Consider the following 6,580-nt stretch of genomic DNA (forward strand, 5'->3'; position numbering starts at 1 on the left):
AAAATCAGTTTAATTTATTACCAATCAAAAGTAACTAGGGTAATGACAAATAAAACCAAATCTTAAAGCACCTTTCCCCCACGCCTCCCTTCTTCCTGGACTCCACTTCACTCCCGATTTTCTCTACCTCCTCCCCCTGCGCGGTGCAGGGGGAAGGGGAATGGGGGTTGCGGTCAGTTCATCACACCTCATCTCTGCTGCTCCTTCCTCCTCAGGGGAGGACTCCTCACACCCTTCCCCTGCTCCAGCGTGGGGGCCCTCCCACGGCAGACAGTGCTCCATGAACCGCTCCAGCGTGGGCCCTTCCCCGGGGCTGCAGCCCTTCATGAACTGCTCCAGCATGGGCCCTTCCCCGGGGCTGCAGCCCTTCATGAACCGCTCCAGCGTGGGCCCTTCCCCAGGGCTGCAGCCCTTCATGAACCGCTCCAGCGTGGGCCCTTCCCCGGGGCTGCAGCCCTTCATGAACCGCTCCAGCATGGGCCCTTCCCTGGGGCTGCAGCCCTTCATGAACCGCTCCAGCATGGGCCCTTCCCTGGGGCTGCAGCCCTTCATGAACCGCTCCAGCGTGGGCCCTTCCCTGGGGCTGCAGCCCTTCATGAACCGCTCCAGCGTGGCCCTTCCCTGGGGCTGCAGCCCTTCATGAACCGCTCCAGCGTGGGCCCTTCCCTGGGGCTGCAGCCCTTCATGAACCGCTCCAGCGTGGGCCCTTCCCATGGGTGCAGCCCTTCAGGAGCCGCCTGCTCCAGCGTGGGTCCCTTCCGCGGGGTCCCAAGCCCTGCCAGCAAACCTGCTCCAGCCTGGGCTCCTCTCTCCACGGGGCCACAGGCCCTGCCAGCAGCAGGGTCACAGCCTCCTCCGGGCACATCCCCCGCTCCGGTTGGGCTCCTCCCCGGGTGCAGGGGGATCCCTGCTCCCCCGGGGGCCTCCATGGGTGCAGGGCACAGCTGCCTCGCCATGGGCTGCACCGGGCTGCAAGGGAATCTCTGCTCCGCGCCTGGAGCACCTCCTGCCCTCCTGCACTGACCTGGGGGACTGCAGAGTTGTTCCTCTCAGACTCTCACCCCTCACTCCAGCTGCAGTTTGTGTCCCCGAGGCATGGGGTTTGGGTTTTTTTTTTTTGTTTCCCCTTCTTAAATAAGTTATCCTAGAGGTGCTACCACCGTTGCTGATGGGCTTGTCCTTGGCCAGTGGCAGGTCCATCTTGGAGCTGGCTGGCACTGGCTCTGTCAGTCACAGGGGAAGCTTCTAGCAGCTTCTCCCAGAAGCCACCCCTGTAGCCCCCCTGCTACCAAAACCTTGCCACGCAAACCCAATACACCTAGCACGTACATGGACCATATCGGTCATGCACTTCAAAACTTCAACTCAGATCCGAGCTACACGCTTAAGTCTTTCAACAGATTTTTTCAATGTATACTTGCAAAGGCAGGTGATAATCCTTAAGTTTCCCTTATGAATAAAAACAGTTTAGATACAAAGTATCGTGCCTATGTTTGAGAGATGCATGATGCTGTTTCCAAAAAGCAAGTCCATGACCACAAAGGAAGGATCTTGATCTCACCTTTTCTTGCTTGTTATGCTTGCTTAGGCTGATTGGCAGCTACTGTATTTCATGAGTGTGAATCTTATGTTTCATTGGAACAGCCATCTTCCTGACCTTCGAAGCATGGTGTTTGGGTACATATGAAAACTTGAAGGCAGAAAGTAAAGCGTCACAGATTCCTTCCCCCAAACTGCACTGTTACCCTATTTCTCTTTTTATTGTCCCACAGCAATCAATAAGGTTGGTATGCTCTCCCATATAGCTGTCTCATCTGAATTCCTCTCCCCCACAGCCACAATATTTTAAATCAGCAAGCGGGAGAAATTTAAATTCAATATTCAATTTGATTCATTTGGCATTTATACTCTCCCCCCTCCAACAATGAAACCAACTCAGTCTACTGAAACACGCTAATGAAGGTCACAAAAAAAAAGTTTGTCTTTAGACAGGAAGATTCTTTTACACAAAAACTCTCAGTGTTAAGCCACATAAGTTTCTTAACTTGTACATATATGTTCCTTCCACACTAACGCGTAAGTTCTGTTCGTAAATCTGGCGACCAAATAGATCCTTTCTGCTTGCCAGTCCTTCACATTTTTCAGAGTTAATAAATCTCATCTTTTTATTGACTCCTCTCCCTCTTTGTGAGCCTGGAATGAAGACACTGCCCTTTTTCTCCTTAGCCTGACTAAATTTAAGATTCCAACATTTTTGTCAGTTCTGAAAAAAATACCTCTGCACCAGAACTAGTTATTACTAAAATCTACTACTGCATTTCAGCAAACTTTATTTCCATATGCTAAATCAATGATTTCTAGTACAACATATTTTAAGCTTATGGGGGGAATTTTGTTTCTTTTATAACATTTGGCATAAACAGTTTTAAGCATATTACTAGTCTAACAAATCTCAACTGCAATAATTTTTGTATTTTAATGAAGTAGTTTTACATACTATTTAACAATCCGATTTGTCCAAAAAGCTTTTAAATGCTTCTCTTAGTCGTTCTTATTCATGCCCATATAATGACATCATCAAGGTAAATGTTTTTGTCAATGCTTATATTGCCATTCAGAGACAGAAGTCTTTGAGGCCAAAAAATAAGCTGCATTCTCCAGAGGAACGACCTCATTTTACCATCAGTCTGATGAACTATACTCCTTTCACAGGAACAAAATTAATCATAGTTAGGATGCTGTCAGAAATCAGATACAGACTGGCCATAATTACCATCCACTTCTGCTTCTACACAAGGGGGAGGATCAGGGCCTCCCGACATCATCTCTGCTTTTGATACATGTGAACAAGGGCCAACTGGAAACTATGCAGCTAAGACACTAAACATCTGCAGCTAGAGCCGAGATTTCCCCATCTTTCAAGGTTAACAGTTAGCCTTGACAGACGGAGTAGGCTACAGAGCTCCGCACAGAGCTTCCCGTCAACACCTTCCACAGTCGTTTTGTCCCTGGGTCAAAGATGCCGACAGTTAGCATAAGAGAGTTCTTAAGCAGAGAAGAGACAGCCGGACAGCTTTCTGCAGCCGAGACAATCTCACCTTCCGCACTGGTATTTTAAAAAGGACAGGTTTACAATAAACTGATACAAAAAAAAAAAAAAGAAGTTATTGTCTTGCTTGTTCTAGACAGTGTCAGACTGTTCAGCAACTGCCTCTGGCAATTTTTTCACCTACAAAAAAACATCTGGAGACAAAGAACTGTGCTGTGAGGGAACAGCTCCCTTGTAGGCACAGGATGCTTGCAGTAGGTGAGAAGAAGTGGACAGAACTACAGATTCCAGACACATTCTGACAACATCTGCCCCACGCATTGATCCATCCTTGGATTAGCAGCTGGTACTTTCCCTTTGATGGGACATGAAGGCAAGTGAAGTAACAGGAGGAGGAGACAGCATCCAACTTGTTCACCAGCACAAAACAAGTAGCTGGAAATCCGTATCTGAAGGCTTGATGAGACACCACGGCTTGCCACCGCACTCCTACAAGGAGGCCATGGAAGCAGTGGGCGAGAGGAAAAGTGTACTTTATACTTACTATGCCGTTGCTACTAATATTAAAAAAAAACACCACACACACATGAAGAACATCTCTGCCTTCTCAGCATAGCTTACTTCCACCCTACCCCCCCCCAAAAAAAACCCAAAAGAAGCTTAAAATCTATTTTTGCATACCTCACCTACATATAACAAGGTTGTATAATCAAACGGATCATTTTGGCCAGTGGTCTGAAGCTTGCAGGTGCCTAGATCACAGAACTGCACATCAGAAAGGAGAAGTGCCCTGACCAATTTCCAATAAAATACAAAATTTAACACCTCTCAATCACTGAAATATGTCGCTCTTCCTAAATGCTTAAATTGGCGGGAATCTCCTGCAGCTGCCTTCCATGCTTTTTCTGAAGTACTTGGAAGTGCAAAAAGAACAGCTCCTCTAAACATCTTTTTGAAGTGTACAAATACTGCAAGCTTGAGTTTTCTGTAACTAAAAGTCTACCACCTTCACAGGTAGATTATCCACAGGACATGTAGTCAGTGCAACATCTACTAGCATTTTCCTGTAACCAATTCACAGGGCTCATAACAAATAAGCAAGAAACAAGACAGAGACCAAAGCTTCATGAAAGAAAGCAGGCTGGCACAACAGCTTAAAGAAATAGATTCTGAAAGTAAAATGACACATCTCTGAGAGGTCACAGGGAGGGGTTTTTTTGAGGAAAAAAAGTGACAGAACATGCAAGAACCAGCAAATAGAAAATAGAGTGCTTTAATTAGGAGCATAGAGCACATTTCATGGTAAGCTGATGTCAGCACTAGACACCAGCCACATTCAACAGACACGATTAAGTTAAGAAAGATGCTATACACAATAATCACATTTCCATTTAGACTGTGCTTACTACTACTGCTGCTCCCACAGACCTGGCACTGCATAAGACAACTCACACAGGAAAGCAGTATAGCCACATTTATCTGGTGCTGTAGACACACCCGCATCAGGGCCAAATAACTGAGGCTATAAACTCACTATACAATATATTTAACAGCCATACCAGCTTAAGATGTTCCTGTTCATATTCCAGTCAAGCCAAGGGGAGAGCCTACTGCAAGCGCAGGTCGGAGTTCTATAACTCAGGACTGCTGAACACTTTGAGTCATGAAACCACGGACTCATTTGCATCATTATACCAATACAGTTACACTGCTTCAGAACAGAAACTAGGACAGTCACAGAGTAATGTATCATGCTGCACAGACTTACAAGCTCAGGAACCTAGACTTTATTATCTATCATACAACACAGACATAACCCAAGAGTCAACAGAAATCCGAGAAATCATATCAACCATACGGGTGAGCAGCTGTGTGGTGCTTAGCTGCTGGCTGGGGTTAAACCACAACAAGCCTATGGAACATATGCATCGCCCCAGTTTTAAAGAGAGATACACAAGTCAGACAACTCTGTTCACACAGATCTAGAAAGAAAAGCAGTTAAAACATGAGTACTGGGGAACAGCAGGCTGGTAAAGAGGTAAGAGCTGAGCGATATAAGCAATCGACATCCACATTTAGGGCACAAAAGGAAAAAGGAACAGAAATACAGAGGCCATGAAAAGCAATGAAGTGTCAACAACAACAAGCATTAATAAAAGGAATGAATCTCTACGCTTCTCATTTCTTTCCTCCTTTATTTTCCACTGGTGCATCATTAAGTGGTTCACAGGATCCCAGTGCAAGTCCTTCATGCAATAAAACATGCTTCCCTTCTTCAGCAAGTCTCAGGTATAAACCTCTACTCAACAGATAATGCTACTCCACTACCCAGCATTACAGAATATGGTAGCCAGCACATGCTTCCACCCAACTATTCCCCCAGAACTCAGTGGCCCTTTCTCCAGGCTACCTCTACCCGCATCCCTTTCACCCACGTCCTCCCACTGAGTGGCCCCCGACACGCTCCTGCCTCTTCCAATCACTAAAAAAGGGTATGCGCTCTACTTCGAAAAGCCTCCCGCGAGTACGAACAATAGTGGACTGCTACTTCAACCATGATTTCTTCCGGCCAAAAGCACCGAGCAGAGCGTTACTTAACCCTGCTCCTAGCCGCCCCAAATTAGCATTAATATTAACACGTATTGTCCACATTAGGAAGCCCACCCTCAGACACTGCCAGTCAATAAAGGCGCGCCAGTCTTAACGAAGGTGGGAGATTTAAAAGCTGCGTCCGCGCAGACACAGGCAAAATAAATATGAAAGACAACGCCGTTCGCCAGGAGAAGAAAGGCTCCAGGACAAGGCACGGACCCAGGCCGCGCATCTGCCACCCAGGGCCGGCCCCCTCCGCGGCAGCCCCGGGCGGCGCGACCCGGGGCCTTCTCGCCCGCCCGCGCGGAGGCCTCGGGCCCCTCCTCCGCCGCCCGGGCCCCACCCGCCCCACGCAGGCCCTCGCAGCCCCGCAGGCCCGCCCCCGGCCCGCAGGCCGCGGCCCCGGCTCCCCGCCCGGCCGCCCCGGGCCCGCGCTCCCCCTGCGGCTGGCCCCTCCCCCCGCAGGCCCGGCTCTCCCCCTGCAGGCCCAGGCCTCGGCCTCGCCGGCGCGGCCCTCGCCGCCCGCTCCCGCCCGCGCCGGCCCCGCGGCCGCCGCCGGGAGCTCCGCGGGCGCCGGCCCGCAGCCCGCGGCGGCCCGGCCTCACCTGTCGCCGGCGCGGCGGGGCCTGGGCAGCGGGAGGCTAACGGCTCCGCAGCGCGCACAACAAGCCGCTCGCAGCGCCGCCGGCCACGCCCCCGCCCCGCCCGCCGAGCCCCGTTGGCTGCCGCGCGCACGTGTCCCGCGCCCCGTTGGCCCGGCGGCCCGTCCGTCAAGCGCCGGCCGGGGGCGGCCTCTCGCGGCGCGCCGGCGGCCTGGCGCGGGGAGCCGGGCCCTGCGCCCCCCCGGGCCCGCGGCCGCCGCCCGAGCCCGCCCGAGGCCTGCCGAGCCCGGCCGAGCCCGGCCGCGGGGCGGGCGTGCGGGCCAGGGCAGCGCCTCGG

At 51.1% G+C, this 6,580-nt stretch overlaps 1 protein-coding gene across 3 annotated transcripts in view; it reads right to left on the reverse strand.

The window, feature by feature from the left end:
* Positions 1–6,291, reverse strand: part of ELAVL1 (ELAV like RNA binding protein 1) — a 46,096-nt gene extending 39,805 nt beyond the window's left edge. For all 3 annotated transcript variants that reach the window (XM_075723476.1, XM_075723477.1, XM_075723478.1), the window contains exon 1: positions 6,247–6,291. The gene's annotated coding sequence lies outside the window, so the exon portion shown is untranslated. The remainder of the gene's footprint in view (positions 1–6,246) is intronic.
* Positions 6,292–6,580: the final 289 nt, after the last annotated feature.

This window comes from Pelecanus crispus, chromosome 20, assembly GCF_030463565.1.
Source record: "Pelecanus crispus isolate bPelCri1 chromosome 20, bPelCri1.pri, whole genome shotgun sequence".
NCBI lineage: Eukaryota > Metazoa > Chordata > Aves > Pelecaniformes > Pelecanidae > Pelecanus > Pelecanus crispus.